Source organism: Pongo abelii, chromosome 2, assembly GCF_028885655.2.
Source record: "Pongo abelii isolate AG06213 chromosome 2, NHGRI_mPonAbe1-v2.0_pri, whole genome shotgun sequence".
Taxonomy (NCBI): Eukaryota; Metazoa; Chordata; class Mammalia; order Primates; family Hominidae; genus Pongo; species Pongo abelii.
Window position 1 is genome coordinate 78,776,534 of NC_085928.1, and position 21,276 is coordinate 78,797,809.

At 39.4% G+C, this 21,276-nt stretch overlaps 1 protein-coding gene across 18 annotated transcripts in view; it reads right to left on the minus strand.

Moving 5' to 3' along the window:
• CHL1 (cell adhesion molecule L1 like) overlaps nt 1-20,106 on the minus strand; it is a 213,847-nt gene extending 193,741 nt beyond the window's left edge. For 4 of the 18 annotated variants that reach the window (XM_063721964.1, XM_063721965.1, XM_054546848.2 and 1 more), the window contains exon 1: nt 19,343-19,560. The gene's annotated coding sequence lies outside the window, so the exon portion shown is untranslated. Of the gene's footprint in view, nt 1-18,620; nt 18,912-19,342; nt 19,561-19,657 lie in introns of those variants that run through there. The other 14 variants (XM_054546854.2, XM_063721968.1, XM_063721961.1 and 11 more) reach the window with 8 other exon arrangements.
• Between the last annotated feature and the right edge of the window lie 1,170 nt (nt 20,107-21,276).

Below are 21,276 nucleotides of genomic sequence, written 5' to 3' on the forward strand. Positions count from 1 at the left end.
CCCATGGGTAGTCGGCAGTGATAGGAGAAATTTGAAGTTCAGATACTTTTGGTAAAGCCACATCTCACACAAGACATCTCTAAGCACAGACTCTTTTTAATAGACAGGGTTGGTGTAGAGTTGACTCTCCTAGGGTTCAAAGGCTATTCTTTCATTCATAAAAGTAATCTGGTACAATGTTTCAGAATTAACTCTCAGCTTTATGAAGGAAAATGTTCATTTTAATTCTTCTCCTGATCACATTAGAAAGAATACACAAAAGTGAAGAGACTTTTTCAATTATCATATAAGAATGTCAAAGTTAAAATCACAGGACAACAAAAAGGAAATAGAAAACTATAATATTTAGAATTATTCTGTTAAACATCCTTAAAGATATAGTTTCTGGTTTTTTGAGCCCAAACTGCAAATACCAGTAAGACAATATCCCCCATAGCACTTCAATTTAAAATTGTACCATCAAGACATCAGCTTTAAAATACTATCTGATTAGTTTTATTCCTTTGAAATACAGTGGTATTTTTTACACATCATTTTTTGTTTACATTTTTGCCATATTTTGGCAGCTAGGTTTGTATTGTATTTTCTTATATTTAAAATATTCTTAATAACATATCTATTCTTACTCAGAACATTCATTATGCCAGTTTCCAATGGTTTAGGCTTGCAGTTGGCAAATTTGATGAAACTGACTGATTTGTGGAACCAGTAAATAAAACACTAGTGGAAATGCTGAAAGTGAAAAAATTCAGAAATCACAAAATGGTAAACTCAGAAATAAATTTCACTATTGAATCATTCAAAAGATACAATGTATCTTTCCCAAAAGTCAGGTTGTAAAGCTCTTGAAAGAGATGCTTCAATGCACAGAGCCATTTTATAATTAATCACCTAGCATGTAGCCAAGAAATAGATGTCACTTTGTGCTGCAAAAAAAAAAAAAAAAAAAAAAGAGCAAACCCATGATAATTTTTGAATTGTGTTTTTAATTGATACACAATAAGTATACACATCTATGGAGTACATCATAATGATTGGATACATGTATACATTGGCTTTAACATATCCATCTCCTGAAACACTACTTCTTTGTGGTGAGAACTCAGGGGCCTCTCTTCTAGTTATTTGGAAATACAAACTATAATACTGTTTACTATAGTCACCCAACTATGCTATAGAACACCAGAACTTATTTCTCCTATCTAACTGTAATTTTATGTCATTGACCAATCTCTTCCTATCGTCCCCTCCTTGATACATTCCGGAGTCACTAATAACTCTGTACTTTTGTGACATCAGCTTTTTCAGACTCCACAAATGAGTGAGAACGTGGGATATTAGTCTTTCTGTGCCTTGCTTATTTCACTTAGCATATTGTCCTCTAGATTCATCCATGTTACCACAATGACAGGATTTCATTCTTATTATGGCTGAGTACTATTCAACTGTGTATATATACACCACATTTTCTTTATTCATCTGTTGATGGACACTTAGGTTGATTCTATATCTTGGCTATTGTAAATAATGCTGCAATCAACATGGGAATCTCTTCAACATAGTATCTCTTCAACATATTACTTTCAGGTTTTCATTTTGCTAACATGAGAATGTATAGCCTAAGAGAATGGATTCAACACAATTGATGTGATGAAGATTTGCAAAAGAGCAGTTGTGTGTGTGTGTGTGTGTGTGTGTGCGCGCGCACGTGCTAGGCATTTAAATTCTCAGCTTTATAATCTCTAAATTATGCCTTGTCACTATTATCTCATTAGGCATACACAATTAATCTTTTCACGGAATAATTCCAGAAGACAGAGTTATAATATTTCACATCACTGTAACTATTGCTTTATACTCTCTCATAACATGAGGACTTATTCCTATTGAACTTTTAATAAGTTATGTCTTCTGTATTTGTAGATATAAGTGAAAAATCTACAGCACTCATAGAGAGGGATACATTATGTAAGGGCTATCAGAAGTAAGGACATCTACTACTAATTAATACCAAGGGTATTCACGTCTATATCTTTCTAAAAAGTGAAGTTTCTTAAAATTATAAATGTAATTAAAATGTGATGTGTAAAATAGATTTAACAATTCACGTCAATTATTTAAGCATTTCCATGGCCAATAAGAAAATAATATTGATAATGTAGCATGTAACACTGATGTCTCTTAAAAAATGTAGGAAATATTTTCACTCAAAAAATGTAGGAAGATTACATGAATAAAAGAGTTAAAAGAATCGATATTTCATAGTCAGATCCTAATATTTGAAGTCCTTATTATTACTTTTCTCTTTTTTTGTTTCACATGCATATTATGTCTAGAGAATAGCCTTACCTGGACTCCTAGGACTGAAAACCAGGCCCTAGAAGGGATCAGTGGATGGAATTAGCAGTACTCTGAAATGTAGAGAAGAAATTAACCCAGCCAAAAAGTAAGGAAGGAGCTCTGTTTTTCTGCTGGGATCAGCTAATTTCTTGGTCATCTCACAATCGAAAAGCACCTCAATAGATTATTGGCACCAAAGAGCCCTATGATGATGCTGGATATCACTGCCTTCCTCAATCTTTCTGTGACGTGATTAAGCAAGCATTAGGTTGACTCCCCAAATGTAGTTGTAGTAAAGGTATCCATATTCCACCTATGTTTGGCTTTCTCTAACCTGACTCAAATTAGGGAGGGCTCTTGTTTTATAATATGTGAGGAAGCCTTTCAGAACTTGAGACAAGTACTTAAATCACATTTTTTTCACATCAGAAAGTTTTCTCAAATGGTACTAGATTATGAATATGTGGGAAATATTGCTAAAAATTAATTTCTCATTAAATTGGGCTTGAACACTCATTTTGCTTCAGAGAAATAATCACTGCAATTGAATGTCTTCTTTGCAATGCAATTTCTTCTTTGCTTTCCAAATTCTACCTCTTTCCTAATAACTTTTAACAGTGCACAAGCTGGAAATAATCTTTCTCTATTCTAATCCCCATAAAACATTATCTATACATTCCTATGGCATTTTTCATCCTCTATTTTGCATTATACTTGAATGAGTTCTTTAATTAGATTGGAGGCTCACAACATTTTGAGAGTTCCAGACCTCAGAAAAGGCATTTAGGTCTATTTAAATAATATTTTATGGGCATATATTCAATGGTAACAGTAAGCAACTTCAGGCCAGAAACTGTATCTATTTCATCTTGGAATTCATCTATCCAGCAGCGATTTTCACTCAGCAGGAACTTCATAAATTTTCATTTGATGTTCATATGTGGGAACAAAACTGGAGAAGGAAAGAGGAGGAGCATGATGAATTTTTCTTAGGGGTGGTTATACCCTCCTTGAGTTGGGCTGCATCTCCTTGAACAGTCTATCAGCCCTGAAATGATCCTAGATATGTTCTGTGCAGGACATAGGTGAATGCCTCATGGGAACCACATTCCCTGTGAATTATTTTTCAATTCTTCTTACTATAAAAAGTTGAAAGTCTCAAGTAGGTGTTAATAGAACATTAATAACAATTTAACTTTTCTAATCTCCCTATTTTATAAGAGAGAGCAGGGTTCAAGTCCAGAGTCTGGGGCAGGAACAAATATCTACCTAAAATGCAATGACTTCAAGTTGCTTTCATCATAGTAATGTTTGCTCTTACTTTTCATTGTTTGCCGCTGACACTGATGTTTCATTTAAGGTAATAAAATAAAACCTTCCTTTTAAGTTACTGTATTTTGTTAGTAAGCCAGTTAAAATCTTAAGAATTAGAATTTGACACAAAGATATGACACAAGTATTGAAGATGGTGAGTTTAGGGGAATGTCTTCTCAGAGAATTGGAGACTGTCGAATGGCTGGTTGTTTTAAGAAGAAAAGACAGCAGGAACTGAGTGTGAAAAGACAGGAGCTTTGAGAAGACAGGAGCAGTGAGCTGTTGAGTCAAAGGAGAGGGTCTCTAAGGATACAGGGACGGAGAGGGGAATAATGAAGGCTGACTCCAGCTGAAAGTGGAAACGAAGTGTGACAGTTACTTGGCCTGCAAAGCAGTAGGGAGCCAGGGGAAATTTTCAGGAAGTAAGTGACATCATGGTCAAAGTGACAAGCAAGAAAGGGGATTTTAGCAGTGACATTTAGATCTTAGTGGAGAAGAACGACTGTTCGAGGCAGAAATCCAGTGAAGGAAATGTTGCAGGGGTCTAGTGATTAGAAGGCTGAACAAGGAATTTTCCAGAATGGTTAGTGAAGAAATAAATCCCAGTGTATTGAGGGGAAAGTTGAAGCAGGCTTTATGGTAGTGTAAAAGCAGAGAAAGGACATACATAGAGTATAGGAAATGGTAAATGGCTAAAGCAAGACTGGTGAACAGTCTTGCTTTATTGCCTGATCGTAATAAAAATGTATTATGCTATATAAAAATAGACTATGGAAACATCTGAGAATTGCTTGGGTTCCAGAACCCCCAAAAAGTTTTTTTTAATGCAAACTCATTGTAGAAACCTCAGTTTACTACCACCCTTCTCAGCTCATTCTCACCACCAGCCTCTCACTCTGCATTTGTTTTCCTGAAATCTAAAACGGCAGAATTTAACATATATAACATTTTAGGTTATGTCATGTAAAAATAAAACTTGTCCAGAAGATTGAATTTTCTGAATAAGTAACTTTTTATCAGTGGCTAAATGACTTGTCATTAAAATAACTTATGACAAAATCAGACATCCGAGTTCCAGTTCCACTCCCACACGTTTGTTCCATTGGTTCCACTGAACTTCGCTAAACAGGACTGATACCTATTTTGCTTAAATAGCTAGTTACTACAAGTATCAAATTAAATAATATATAGACATTGTATCTTTCATTCAAAAGCAATTTATAGTATTACCAATATAGAACTAAATTCATCATAGCACAGCATTTTGGGGTTGTGTATATCACATTTTGCCTGTTGAAGTGTTTTTGAAATACGAAAACTATAGTGCAATACTTTATAAGTGCTTTTTAGCAAGACTGTGAGGAGAAAACATCTACTCATGTTTATCAGAAGGATGGGATAATGCTTCAGAGGTAGAAGAATGATAGTATGTATGGTTCCCAAGCGCGGAGAGAAAAATGGCTAAGCCACAGAAGGAAGAACGTGATGGTAGGATCCGGAGAAACAGAGAAGTAGAAGCAATGAGAGCACAAATTGAACCCACGCCAGACATGGCAGCAGTTCTTCATCCACTTTCAGAGAGCATTTGGAGAGGAATAAGTAGCTCAAGAAAGCTCTACTGCTGTCTATCCTTGCCCTGCATCCTACTCTGTGTGCTCTCATAACACTGCAGGAAGATGTGAGTATAATGGTACTAGCCACACGCTAGTCTCCTTTCCATTATAGTCATGCTTTTGAGAGTTATAGGTATAGGAGCTCTGCAGCCCGATGTATCATCATTATTTCAGGGCAGAAAGCCTGCTTCCTTTTCCATTTGTGGCTGTAATCAATAAATAGAAGGAAATGCAGGAGCTCTTTTCTCTCCCTCCTCAAGGGTGAAGCCTTGAGTAATCTAGTCAATTCCTTGTTTCCTGACATCTGGGGTTCACAATGGCCCTTTTGACTCTGCTAAGATACTCCTGGTTCTCTTAAACCCAAGTCACTTCCCAGATAAATGGAAAAGAGTAAGGATAAACCTAAATAGATCAGAGGAGAAAAGCATCAGAAAAGCCCACTCTGCTAAAGAATCTTAGCCAACAGTATTCTCAGCCAACTGGACGCCTCCTTCCTCCCACTTTTATTCTCTCTCCAGACAAAACCAGGGCACTTCAGCCTTGCCAAAGTTCACTCTCACATCACTCTTCTTTCTCACAGTCATGTGGGTCTAAGATCTCTAGGAAGTGTCGGGAGGGGGAAAGGAGTGTTCCCTTGGAACAGAGGGATCCATATTTTTTCCCTCTTTGTAAGCAGTCACATGGTGAGTGAATGGTGTATCACAATGGGTTTAATAATTCTGTTAATTAGCATGTCTTTCTTAATTAGTATTTCTTGCTACCTTGTCTACTAGAAGTTGGATGTGAGTTTCCTTTGAATCTGAACTGTCCGAGGACCAGCCTTTAAGTTTCCAAGTTAGATTTTTAAAGCCCTGAGTCACTGTGTGAAAAGTCCAGTGACATTTCTGGAAGGACCAGGAGAGAGGCCCTGTGACTATTTGAACAGAAAGAGGGGCCCAGCTGAGCTCAGCCCTCCTTGCCATTGCATCGGTGATATGAAGGAAGCCATCCTGGGGCCACCAGCCCACCCCAGCCACTCTCTGAACACCACCATATGACCTCAGTTGTCACCAAATGAGGCAGAAGAAATCACCTAGCAGAGCCCTGCCTAAATTCCTGACCTACAATTCATGAGATTTCATAAAATGTCTGTTGTTTGAAGTTACTGTTTAAAGGTATGAGTTAGTTTGTCATTCAGTGATAGGTAAGTGGAAAAATGTGCCTTCACATTTTACACAAATTGTTACTTTGCTACATTCAGAATATTTGTCATCATTTCTCCTCTTAGCTACACACAAGCTTTCAGGTACTTTTCTTCCCAATAACAAACAGCTTGTGTATATCCCTACAGATACCCCAAGAATCTCATATGCAAAACATATATCTATTGAGGTCTTAAACAGTTTTAAGCCATATGGTGAATTCCCCATACACAATTAAACAAAACAAATGATGAAAATAGCATGAGCTCAACTTCAAAAGTCAATGGAATGGTGATGGTATTTAAAATACAGTCTCCCTAAGTGATAGTTATAAAAAGTATACTCTGTGGCAAACTTGGAATGGGCAATACAAAATCCTATCTGTAAACAACGGCACCACCTTGAATCATTATTAGTGCATTGCTTGTAAAAGAAACCATTTAAAGATTTGGGTTCTGTTCAGTGAGAACACTTGGAGACAGGGTGGGGAACATCACACACAAGGGCCTGTCATGGGGTGGGGGAGATGGGGGAGAGCTAGCATTAGCTGACATAACTAATGTAAATGATGAGTTAATGGGTGCAGCACACCAACATGGCACATGTATACATACGTAACAAACCTGCACGTTGTGCTCATGTACCCCAGAACTTAAAGTATAATAATAAAAAAAAGATCTGGGTTCTGTTAAGAATTTGTATTTAACATTATTGAACAACTAGACCACTAGGAAGGATTGGTTCCATAAGATTTTCACATAAATGATCTGAACTCCTATAGGTGGTATGTCAATTTATTTTTTATTTTAAAATAATTTCTTAATGACTCCAGATCACCCATATAGTCATTTCTGAGTTGTCTTTTTCTAGTCTTTCTATCCCTCTCCCTTGCTGAAGAAATATTAGATGTAACTTCTTTTGTCTTAGAATGAATTTGCAAAATTTCCCTCATCTGCTCCAACTTGCAGTTTATACTTTGTCATCTGCTAAAATAATATAATTATGCATATTAGAATGGTTCTAAATTAAGAGCAAATAGTCATTGAATGAGGAAGGTCTTTCCATAATCAAGTGTTTACATTTTAGTGAATTTTTGCAAAGAAAGAGATCTAGGTTGCTTTGAGGCTTCTTTTGTTCAACTTTTAGATATTGGCCTAGCATTTGAATACCTGAAATAGCTGTTGAAAGCTGAGACATCTCATCATAGTCATTTATTAACTTTATATATTTTTTTATTTTTATTTGCAGTATTGAAACAGCATCAGAGGAAAATGAGCATTGTTTTGGCAATATGTCAGAAATATTTACACTACCCTGTACCATCTGATATTTTAGGACATCTATATAGATCAAAATAAATCAGATTGAAAGGATTTAATATCATATAATGATAACAGCAATTACTAACTAAGAAACTACCCTGTATAATTCAAGGTCTCCAGTTTTATTTTCTAATATTTTTGGACATTGGCTAGTTTCAGAATTACCTTCATTTTCCACTTCGGTTTTAGGAGTAAGTTGTGAACCCCACCCTCGTGCAGGTACACACACAAAACCACCCAAATAAACCAGTTTCATTAATGGTACCATATTCAAATAACCAAAAGGGATACTGGAATGCAATCTTCAAAGATAATAAACTGCAATGTAAATCTGGTTGAATAAAGGCCTAGAACCAAGCCTTCCATTCCCTTCATAAGGCACAGAAACAAAAGTGTAGCCCAACTAGTCTCCCACTGAGGATATAGTCTAGCTTTCTGCCGAGACAATCAAACAACGCAAACCCAATATTTCAATGAACTTGGGAAATGATGACACACACCTTTCTGTCTCTCCTCGCCAGTTCTGAATTTGGAGGGGCAAAGGAAGTGGAATGCATTCTTAATTGAGGCAGTAAATACTAGGCTGTGGCAGATTGTTTTACTGTTAAATACAGTAATGGGTTTTTAATGGCTGCTGTCCAAAATTACACTGCAGAAAAAATGGTTTATTAGTAATAATAATAGCTGGCATCTTTATCTTCAAAGCACTTTACAAATATTAGCTCATTAATCCTCCAACTGCCATTGGGAGGCAGCAGTGAATGTTTCTTTCCTCAGTTTACAGCTGGTGAAACAGGGAAACAGAAGCTCATGACAAGTTTTCAAAAGGTCTTGTGTATGGAGATCAATTTCTGATCCAAACCACTCATCAGTTTTTATACTTGATTGGATGGCATTCATTCTGATGACTGCCAGCCCTTTTTTTGAGGGCACAGTGGTTAAAGTCAAATCCAATTTATTTGAACTTGACTCCGAAATATGCTGAGTTGCACCTGAATTGCTCAATGCTTGGTCCTTTAATGTTATTTCAAGCAAATCAATTGTGTTCAAAATCTATTCAGCCCAAATCAATTACATGCAGAAACTTGTATGCATGGGAAGAGCAGACTGTTGAAACTCTTTGAAATTTGCTCCTCTGAGAATTGCTGGAGGTCACAAAGAAAATGGGGTCAAGGTCAAATTTAAACAGGCTTGTTTTGGCTATCTTTATCCATTCACTCAGATCTTCTTTATGGAAAATAGTATATGTCTCAAATTAGTGAACAATAACAAACAACCCAATATAGCCTATCATTCATGCAGATATAGGTAATAGATGTTAAAATTGTTATTGTCTATATGTTTATCCTGTGGGCAGTGTTTTCAGTTTTTTGCCATTGTATAATGCCTTAAGCATTCTTTACATCTTTAAATTTTAATCAAATGAATTCTCCACTATGTCATCAGATGCACTTTACAGAACAAGTTAGAAAAATCCTTGAATTTACAACACAGAAATAACCTTACTTCTTAAGAAGCCAAGCTGAGTATTCCAGAGAAGCAGGTATAGGTCAAAAAAAAGCTTTATAGAAAAGCCATTGTGCATAATCCAAGGAAGTGGGATCTCCTGTCTAGCCAAAGCAGGAAACAAACTTATTCTTGCCACTTTCTAGTACACAAAAAGGAGCATTTTGGAGCCACTCAGCATCTGAGAATGCTATTTATATTATGCATATTTTAAAAATACATGAACATTTGCTTGTAAATATCCCAAACAAAAAAGTCAAAAATCTCTTAAAACTCCCAAATATATTGGCTGTGCCTGAAATAGAGTTGCCTTTTTTTCTTCTAAAGCCTTATCTTTATTGACAGCGGCTAATAAAGACAGTGCCATCATTATGATCGGTGTCATTTTCAAGCCGTTTTCAAGAACAGCAATGCTGAGATATGGCATCTGCCATTGCCAATGATTTCTATTTTAATCTGGAATAGCAGATACTCACACCTTTGTGGAAATGCCAACCACGAAATGCAATTGGTTACATATAATACCCAGAAGTGAGCGAAATCCATGCGTATTCATATCATAGAGTATCAGAAACATTTCTGCCAAGAAATAAAAAATGATAACGAGGGTGAAGTTTCATTTGTACATATAATGATGCCCAGGGTCTGGTACAGGAAGAGTCAGAGCATCAGATGTTTATATGAATTGATTTTGGAGAGAACACAAATGTCTCCTTCCTGTAACTTCCAATTCCTGGGCTCAAATGATCCTCCCACCCCAGCCTCCCAAGTAGCTGGGACTATAGGCATGCCCGACCACACCTGGCTAATTTTTTTTAATTTATTTATGTATTTTTTGTAGACATGGAGTCTTGCTATGTTGCTGGTCTTGAACTCCTGGCCTCAAGTTGTCCTACCTCAGCCTCCCAAAGTTGTATTAAGGTTTTTTTTAAGGCAGTCTCCCTCTGTCACCCAGGCTGGAGTGCAGTGGCGCAATCTAGGCTCACTGCAACCTCCACCTCCTGGGTTCAAGTGATTCTCCTGCCTCAGCCTCCTGAGTAGCTGGGATTACAGGCATGCCACCACGCCCAGCTAATGTTTGTATTTTTAGTAGAGACGAAGTTTCACCATGTTGGCCAGGCTGGCCTCAAACTCCTGACTTCAAGTGATCCACCCGTCTCAGCCTCCCAAAATGCTGGGATTACAGGCTTGCGCCACCACGCCTGGCACGTTTTAAAACCTCATATTTAATGCCACCATTCCTGGAATAGGTATGCATTATCATCCAATACCTCAGTAGGATTCCTTTATGTCTACTTTTCCACAAATGGATAATGGGACACAGAACAGGTAAGTTTGGATGGACAACAGGAAAGAGTGTTAGTCCATAGTGAAGACCATAGCTGGAGAATCCTGCTAATCAAGGGGGCACTGCTGGGGCTGGAAATCAGACACTACTGAGTTTGAATTCTGACTCTGGTACTGCAAGACATATCGTGTGACATTGGACAAGGACCCTTCTGTGTCTGCATCGCCCAGCTTACAATGGGTGTTATAATAGTACTTTCCTCAAATCACTGATGTGGAGATTGCAAAACACATAATAAACACTTGATAAATGATCAATGGTGGCTATTTAAGTATCTGCCTGGCACAGTTTCAGTCCTGTCTGTAGCACAAAGTGGTGATCAATAAAAGCTTTTTATAATGACTGGTCACAATGCCTCATAGGACCTACACACACACGTGTGCACGCACGCGCACACACACACACACACACGAACATAAGAACATGTATTATAGAATTCAGGATGCTTTGGAAAAGTCTATCTTCCTATTTTTGGCCGGGACTATATTCAACCCTCAAAATATAACTGGTAACATTTTCAATTTTTCCCCTAGACAGCTCTCAGTTTATAGAGTGACTCTAGATTTCCTTAAAAAAACAGTTCACTATCAGTTATACAATGTTGCTCTTTTCTTCCAAAAAGGAAATCTGGGCTGTGTAAGGTGGCTCATGCCTGTAATCCCAGTACTTTGAGAGGGGCAGGTGGGAGAATCACCTAAGGCCAGGATTTTGAAACCAGCCTGGACAACATAGTGAAACCTCATCTTTACAAAAAAAATTTTAAAAATTAGCCAGGCATGATGGTGCCATCTGTAGTCCCAGCACTTTGGGGCACTGAGGTGAGAGAATAACTTGAGCCCAGGAGTTCGAGGTTGCAGTGAGCCATGACCATACCACTGTACTCCAGCACTCCAGCCTGGGCAACAGAGCCAGTACTCCAGCACTCCAGCCTGGGCAACAGAGCCAGACCCTATCACCAAAAAAAAAAAAAAAAAAAAAAAAAAGAAAGAAAGAAAGAAAGAAAAAAGGAAAAAGAAAACCTGAAAGCAATAGAGTGGGCTATGAACTGGGTTACAAATTAGGATATCTAAGATGATTTAATTCTAATTTTCACTACTGTAGGCAGTGTGGTGGAAAGCTAACTATTTGACCTTGCATTAGTTTTTTTCATCTATATAATGGGCTAACAACCTGTTTCTTTTTGTTCACTATGTTATTGTAAAAGTCAGATGAGATGACATGGAAAAATTTTCTAAACAGCATAAAGCACTCAAATAATGCAAGACATTGTGATTTTTTTTTAAATAGAAATCTTCAGAGGCAATCTTCTGAATGGATGGAAATGCAGCATCCAGTATCAGTCTTGGAAAAGGTCAGTATTTATCTTCCCCCTGAACCTTTTGCACATGAGATGTGTTATTTCTTTTGAACATAACCAATATGTAAGACATCCCATAATAGCTAATATTCTGTCACTTTACAGTTTTTAGCAAGGTTTTCAATGCAATAAAAAACCAAATTTCCAACAACTCTAACAGCAACAGATGACCAAAATTCCCACATTCCTTTTATCCACTTACATTCTATTACTCTGGGAAATACATCGCTTAGTCCCTGGAAATAAAAATTCCTCACATTATGATGCAACCAGTGCATTCTGGTCTATTCCTTCATCGTCCTTGTTCTGATACAACTATAACAAAGAAGAAGGATACTTCCTCCAAAGATCCAGGCATCCGGGTTACATGAGTTTCAGCTGCCAGACTGACATTTGAGGGTATCTCCGCTTTCTCAGGCATCATAACTACAATCCCTCCCAGGAGAATCACCACTTACAGCAAAAGCTTTTGTTAGGGAGGAACCTCTGCTGAAAATGCCAACCCGTTACCATAGAAGCTGGAATACATCTTTTACATTATTCTCTCTGCTATGTCAGCTCTCATCTTAGAAAGCATAGATAATGCAACGAAATGGACAAATTTGTTTTGAAGTTTAGGAGTCCCAGCTGAAACACACCACTGAATATGAGCATGCCCACCTCGGGCAAATGAAAGAAAGAAGAAAGGAATGACAAAGAAAAAGTGGTGAAGATTCTCCTGAATACAAACTTAATGATTCCCTATTTTGTACTGTTTTTGTCAATTCTAGCTTTCCCCTTCCCCATTACTCATGTTCCACAAATGTAAAGCCTTCAAGATGTGCTAGGTATTCCTCATGTACTTCCTAGATTCAGATCCCTTTTCTGCCTTCCTCCATCCTGCTCTGCTCTGGGAGAACTGACCTCCACAAACCACTATAATAGGCTCCCTTGCCCTCTTACTGCCTTGCTGAAGAAGCAACTGGAAATCTTGGGGTAGAAGCAGAGCACTGTCTTGTGATTTGACAGTAGTTATGTTCCTCTACCAAAAGCCATAAGTCCTACGTGACAGCCCTCTCCCAGAGCTACTGCTCCCACTTCCTTCCAGGAACTTCATCTTCCCATTATCCCTTCAGGACAAGTGGCAGTAACAGCTCCAGATGTGCTTCAGCAGCCCTTGTGGGCTTCCCCTAATCCCATCCAAAGAGATGTGGGCCCGTCTTTAAGGTCCCTTAATTACCTCTTTGGAGTATGATCTACATAAAAGAAAGGAACAAAGTGAAGGTGAGAGGAAGCCATGTTTTACCCAGCGAAGACATGTCTTTCAAGAACATCAAGGGGACAAACCACTGGGTTCTAACCTGTGGCATTCTGCCACCTGGGCATTCAGGTACAATACTGTGAGAACATCAATCCTTTTAAGATAAGCAAGAAATATGAATTTTTACATGAAATCTCCAGTATTTAAATGTTGGCTGAAATTTGTCTTAAACATTCTTTGGGCCAAATGAAATATTTATACAAGCTGTGTTCATAGTCCAGGGGACATTGGTTTGGATCCTATATAGACTATGGTGCCTCTTCTTGGAAAGAAAATAAAATCTGTTTTTCTTTACACTGCACAATTATAACCAAAAAAAGATGAAAGTCTCATTTTTACAGCTTTTTCTTACACAGTACTTTAGTCCAAAAACAATAACTCTCCCTACCTCATTGGAAGTCTGCAGGCAAAACAGAAATATTCAAAACCCCAAAGTCACAGGAATCTTGTTATCTGGGCCTGTTCTAAATGTATGAATCTAGTCAAATCATTTAATTTCAGTGTAGCTCACTCCATTCATCTGCAAAATCAGGATAATTACTTCTTTCCTACCATCTTCACAGAGACATTTGGTTGAAAAACGAAATTATACATAGTAAATGAAAAGCACATTTGAGATCTTCAGAGAATAAAGTGCTATTTAAACCAAGAAGATTAGTAAGAAAAACCTCACAAGTTTGCCAAAGCATTTTCTCTCTTTCAGCCACATTTCATGACACCAAGGTAACTGTGAACCAATGCCTTAGCCCAACACAATCTTGAGGAAGACGTACGCAAATATAAGGTGGTGGTTCTCAACCAATATTAGTACATTAGGGTGTGTTAGAATCTCACCAGAAGTTTTCAAAAATCCAGATTCCTAGTCACCATCCACAGGGACTGTAATTGAATTGATTTGGGTTGGTAGCTTTAAAGAACTCTCCAGATGATTCTAATTTCAGCCAAGCCTAAGAAAAACTATTGAGAAAACCTTTTAAATATGTGAAGCCATCATTATTGGTATATGTGCATATAACTAATGTAGGAATCAACAGTTTTCCACTTGACACCACCATTGATCATGGCTCACAGTTATTCACATACACACGGATACACACACACACACGCTCTGTCCCTGTATCTTTGTTCATTCACATACTGAACATGATATAGAAGGACAATTATCACTACAATAAAAAACCATGCTACTAAGCTGTCTGCATAGGTTGCCCCATACAATGTCCACAAGAACACATGTGACATGTGAGCTAAGTATGGCTACTTCCCCATTTCTAAAGAAGAAAGTAGTCTTAGAGAGGTCAAAATGACTAAGCCAATGCCACACACCTGCAAGCTGACAGACTTAGATTTTGAACCCTAGCAGCCTGACTTTTATAGCCAGTGCATGTAACCACCACAACAGTTTGCTTCCCACTGTGCCAGACACTTTAAGAGTTTATGAGATGCATAAAAGGAAATGTATACCCTCAAGGAGTTTACAGTCTGAGAAGGGAATTGTGATGCACACTAAAATTCATAGGTTGTATAAGAAAATGGCACAATTGTAGTCCCTGTAGTTAGGAAAAGGTGAATCAGAAGATGGGCAACAGAGCTCCTACTTCCACAACTATAGGGGAAATAAGATGCAAACAAACATTAGAAGGGAGAATGTTATAAGACTACCAGGAGAAGAAACCCTGGTCTAAACATAAAATATAATTATATATTGGCCAAGTTCAATGCATTTATCATTCTTATCATCATCTGCCAGCATCATTTGAATCAGATATTTATACCCACCCTAAATTTACCAAATTGTCAGTTTAATTAGCAAACTATGAATTTTGAGAATTCATCTCACCTCAAACTCTAGTTGTGATTCTTACTGAAATTATGTATATAAGCATCACACACACACACACACACATACACATACACACATACACATATACACTCACACACACCCCTAATAATTTAACTTCCAAAGAGATACACAAGTTGTATTCTTCCACTAGGAATAAATTGTGTGAAAGTGAAGTCAACATTTCAGGGAAAAGCCTTAAAATTGAAAACAGAATATGTCCCTTTGTATTTTTATTATCCAAACACAATGAGAAGGTAAGCAGGATCATTTTTTATCCACAACACATAAAATCTCAATTAGTTATGGTCTATTTGTGCACCGACTTAAAACATTCGTTAACAAAACAGAATTTTCTAGTTTACTGGATAAATATACCAGAAATTGTAGAATAATGTCAGGTTGCCAAGCAACCACAGCTCTACTCTACTTTGTGATCAATCCAACTCATTCATCGAGCTTCCTAACCCAGTGATACAGAATTCCAACCAATTTGTTTCTTGGGAAAATTATAGTGACTTTCAGTAGCACAATAACACTTTTATTCTCAGAAGATAAACTTAAATCCCTTTTGATCAAAGGGATGTGTTAATTCATTATTCTCTACGTGGTGCCAATGAGAAAGCTATAATTAACTAACTACACTATTGCGACACACAAAAAATTAACTGCAGTAATTAGTAATGTTTAAGGTGTTAAGCAGCCTCCCAAATTAGAAAATACAATCTTTCCTCAGATAAAGATGTACAGAAAAAAGAAAGCAGCATATCTAATTAAATTGAGAATTGTTTCCAGTCTCCCCCAAAGGGTGAGAGGAAAGGCATGTAATCACCAAAATATAAGAGATTTCACTTTAATAGCAGAGAAAATGGCTCATGCCAATTCTACTTGTAGGTAGACATAAAATGATAGTGAATAATGTAATCTTTTCTTTGAAAGAATGCTTAGCACAATATTTTTCCAGGAATGAATAGAAAGAATATTACGCTTTCACTCATTAGCTGTGTTAACTTAGCATATTGTATGTAAATCACCATAATAATTGCATTCTCTTCAGACTGAATTAGTCAGAATGAAGCTGTAATCAAAATATTCATAATTGAAAATATAGTATTCTCAATCTTGCTTTGAAAAAATAACAAGGAACGTTGACTGAATCAGATAATACAGTACATCACTGAAAACAACCTTAGTACAGTGACAAGTTCATCTCTTGATTATACCTTTGCATTTCAATTAGGTCCCCAAATTCAGGACTCAACACCTCCCAATCTGTCATGTTTTCCTACTCTTACTATTTGTCTCTGGACTAACTTAAGTATTCCAAGTGCATTGCTGCTAGATTTTTAGGGAAAATAGAAAATGGTGAAAAGCTAGTTTTATTGTTTCTAAAATACATTAGACTCTATTGCACTGTTGGCTGTCATAAATCAAAGGGCAAAATAATTTCCAATAAATGAAACATTTAATGCCAAAGCTCCTGGGAAACAATATGTAAATGATCACATGAATTTCAGAGAAGCTGTCACACTAATTCCTCAAGGTACCTTTTAAAGATGACATATTCACGGTGAGGATGAGAGGGTTGTCTTGCAAAGCAAAACACCACTACCTGAAGTGATACTCTCAGTATTTCCTGACAATCATTCCTTCAAATCTGACACCAGTAGTTCCCGAACTATTACTTAATTTTCCTTTATCGGTTAAAAATACAAGACTGTTAAATCAGTCTTGATCATTACCCTTATTTTTCTATAAAAGCGAATCAGGCTAAATTATTTCAACAAAGCAATTTTGGGGCAAATAACCTCCTATCTTCAAAGATTTCAGAAGCAACTATAAAATCAGGTTTCTATCCAGCAAATGTCTTTCTGGGTGAGCTCTATTTTGTAAAGGTCACTAAGGATCTTTGTGATGGTGACATCTGTCAGGCTTTACTTGCCTCAAGTTCACCAAGAAACGCCTATATTTTAATAATCAAATGATTTTAAAAATTTATTTAAAACCAATTCATGTAATGAGATGAATTAACTTAAATGTAATAAGTATAGTATGTGCAATATCAACTCCTCTTAGACCTACAGCTAGGCCCATGAAGTGTACAGTTTACTTATCAGCAGATAGGTTGGAGGACCTATATAACCATGAGAAATCAATAAATATCTATAGCCTTTTCTTTAAAGAAAAGGATCCGTAAGTCTACATGCAACAGATAACAATCTGGAAAACATATATTCATCATCATTGTCCTGTGCTGCAGTGAAGTGGGTACAAACATACTCTGAAAGAGATTTTAATGAGTTGCCATAGCCAGTACTCACACCCATCCAGTAATAACTATTTGTCTCCATTGATTTGCTCACAATATTCAGGAGCTTGCAAGGAATGATCATACACTACGTTCTGCCATTACTAAAGGTAAATCCACTGCAGCACTTAAGGCCATAAAATGGAAAGCCAGGGTATACATAGGCTCTGTAACCAAGTTAAATTATGAAAGCCAAATGGTGGTCCCTCACAAAGAGACTGAAATTAAGACAAACCCAACTGCAACATCTGCAGGTGAAAGAGAAAACACAAAGATTTACAAAAAATTAAAAAAAAAAAAAAAAAAAACCTGTGGGATAAACTTTTTATTTTCTTGTCACCAAAAGTTTCCCCAAAGAGCTTTCTAAGCTTTTCTCTCCATCGATATACCGAAAAGCCAACTTCATCAGCAGTTGATCAGTTTCTCTCTTCCAATCTGCTGCAAGCCAGAGCTTTGTAGGAGTTGGACTGTGCAGTACAAATATTCATATTTTAATTAAGATTATTCTCCAAAATTAGAAAACGCAGAATTTTTACTTCAATGAAAATGCAGAGAAATGAAAATGCACCATATGTAATTAAACTGAGGATTAACTAACAGTAATGCCATCAACAACAATAACTAACTTTTGAGTGCTTAATATGCGTCAGTCATGGTGTTAAATTACTTGTATCATCTCATTCCAGTCTTGCAACAACCCAATATAGAGGGTATTGATAATCTCCGTATTATTGAGAAAGGGAAACTGAGGCACATAGTTAAATGGCTAGTCCAAAGTGACACATCACAGTGATGGTGGAGCTGGAATTCGAAGCCACGTGGGCGCCCCGGGAGCCTCCGCCTAGAGCGAGCCCAGGTGGCTCACTTGTTACCCATCTCCACGCGCACGCGCAAATCTCCCCACCCACGGCGCGTTCCAGCGGGAGCGCGCCATCGCGTACACGCCTGGCCAGGCAGCCGCTTGCTGGCTCTGGGGCTGCTCCGCGGCTCCCACGAGCGGCACTGGACCCCCGGCGCCCTTCGAGGAAGGGCTGAACCTGGGGCTCCCTCTCCGCTGGGCCACCCAGCCGTGCCGACGCACACCTGCCCTCCGCCGCTGGCCTCCCACCCCTTCCCCTGCCTGCCTTCGCGCCCAACAGCCCAAACGCCCACCCTGCGCTCGACCCTGCTTGCCGTCTGGGTCGGGGGTACCTGGGCCTGCGCGGCTGCTGCTCCTCCTGCCCGTGGTTTTTCGCAGGAATTCCCCAGCCCTGCCCCTGGCTGAGAAACTGTGGCTCGCAGCGAGCCCGGAGAGTGGGAACGGAGGGGCTGGCTTTCCCCAGCCTCCCGGCTCCAATCCCTGCTCTCCAAATTAATCACTTTCTCCGTGCTGCCTCCCCACGCACACTCACACTCAAAAAAAAAAAAAAAAGCGAGAGAAAGAGAGAGGCACAAAGAGGAAGAAGGGACCATCCGTGACTGGCATCTCTAGCTCCCCGGGCTCCGCTACCAGGAGCCATGGCAACCAAGGCCCCCGGCCTGCCCTCTCGCCCCCTCGGCGGTCTGGGGAGGTGGAGCTCTAGCCCCTCTCTGGTTTTTCGTGCTCCCCAACCCCACAACCCCACGGTCCATTGATTCCCCCCTTCCAGGCTGGCGGCATTTTCGGAACCCCCCTGGGATCTAGAATCCTCTCCTGAGAGTAGGAGCCAGACAGGGGCAGTGGACTGGGAGGGGATCTGAGCCCCACACACTAGGAGGTGTCCAGGGGAGTGAGGGGCGTGGTGGGAGAGAGAGGTCGGGACTGACCCCCAAACTAGCTAGACCTTGGACCCCCACCCGAGAGAGGACGGGAATCTACAGGGGGATCTGGAATCCTCTTCAGCGAGTAGCGAGGGATGGGGTGGGAGAGGCTGGAAATAAGAGGGTCAACCTACCGGCGACCAGCGGGAGTGAGTGGGACCCGGCGGATTCGGGGACCCAGTGTACTCCGTCCGACTGACCCCGAGCTGTCTGAATCCAGCCTCGGCCACCCGGGGGCGGGGCTTGAAAAGGGGGTGTCTCTTCCCGGGTGAAGGCTGAGGGACCTCGGATCACCCCCACTTCAGACAAGGAACCCTGACTGCTCACCATTTCCTTTCCATAACGAGTTGACCCCCTCCTCCTGGGAGCAAACCTTTAGCCGGTCCTCCATGGGAGACCCCCCCAGGACTGGCACGAGACATGCAAATTGACCCCCACCCCTGACACACCTGCGTCGCCTCCAGCACGCGATCTGTCCGGTACCTCCCCTCGGGCAACTTCTCCCCCAAGCTGGCTGGGAGCTGGGACGGGGACGGGCAGGGTCCAGTAAGCTCTGGACGGATCCAAGGGAGTTTCTTGCCGGCCGCTCCCCGCTGGTCCGCACCCGGGGCTGTCCACGGATGTCCCGCCTGTCCCCTGCCGCTGCTGGCTCTGGCCGCGGGAAGGCTGGACCTGTTCTGGCTTGCACCGGGATCTACGCCCTCCTGCCAGAGGCTGGCTCTCGCCTCTCCTCCCTTCCTCGATTCTGCGCCGTCACCCCTCACCCACGCCGCTTATTTTCCCTCCCTTTGCACACTCCCATGGGACAGGCAGAGTTACAGGCTTAAGACTTTATCTCATTGTGGAAAGCAAGAGACGAAGCCAAAAACTTTGGTCGTGCTTTTCAACATCTCTGGTCAAAAGAGGTAGGATCCCTGCTTGTTTATCTGCAAAAGCGACATTTAAAAGAAACGCCCCCCACCCCCTCCCCCATGGTTTCACTCAGTTCATATTCCATACACAGGTCGCCAATCTGGTTTTCTCCCATTGCTGCATGATAGAGGGGTGTGGTGCCATGTACGTATTAAAAATGGTCTTCTTGCTTTCCTTCATTTAAGGGCGTGGTGGGGCTTACTATTGAATTTACAAAATATGCTACAACCATCCGCTGTCAAATTGTGCATACATAAATTTACAGATCTTCTACTATTCTCACAATTTTTGCCCTAATACAGAGTCTATAATTTTACCATATTGTTTCATAACGTTTTTCCTACTTATCCTTTATTAACTCACTATTGGAGAAGAAAGCCTTCTGTACTCATATTCAGTGCAAAAAGCCAGTTCTGATGCCTTATTAATCCACAAGCACATAAAAATATTTTAGGATTCCAAAATTCATATGGAAAAATTATAATTTTTAGCACTACATTTGATTTATGTGCCACTTTATTTTTTTTTTCCATTATGGTGGTATTTTCCAAAATTTTTACAGGATACCACTTTTAAAAATCCTGTTGAATGCAAGTCCTCTTTGTTGGTAAGAGAATTATTGACTTCTAATTTTTACTCCACTAAGGCTGAGAGATTGACCTTACAGCCTCATTTTGTTTTCATCTAGCTCATTGAACAATGAGGATATTTAGCTCCCCTCAGAGCTACCCTCAGAGTTGGATGAGCTATCCTCAGAGTTGGATGCCACCACCAGGAGCAGCAAAAGCGAAGGCAATCATGATTCTGCCTCAGAAGCAATCGAATAAAATATTTTGAAAATGAGTAAATGGACTTTTAAATTTTAACCATCGCTAACCTTGGGGCCTCGATTCTGTCAGTTCGTGTGTGGGCACAGTTCTTACCAACTGCCTTGGCAAATTGTGAATGCAAGTGAGGGCAGGATTTGTCCTAAGTTTAAATTGTACTGCTGGAGTGATTTTCTTTTGCCTAAGGCATCATTATTCACGTGGCATGTTTTCTAAAGTAGAAACAAAGATAGAATATTAAATAAAATTCCAACGGGGGAAATACTCTGCCTGTAGAAAAACATTTCCAAGGTCAAGGAACCACAAGAGAACAACAAAGCGAAGTTGGT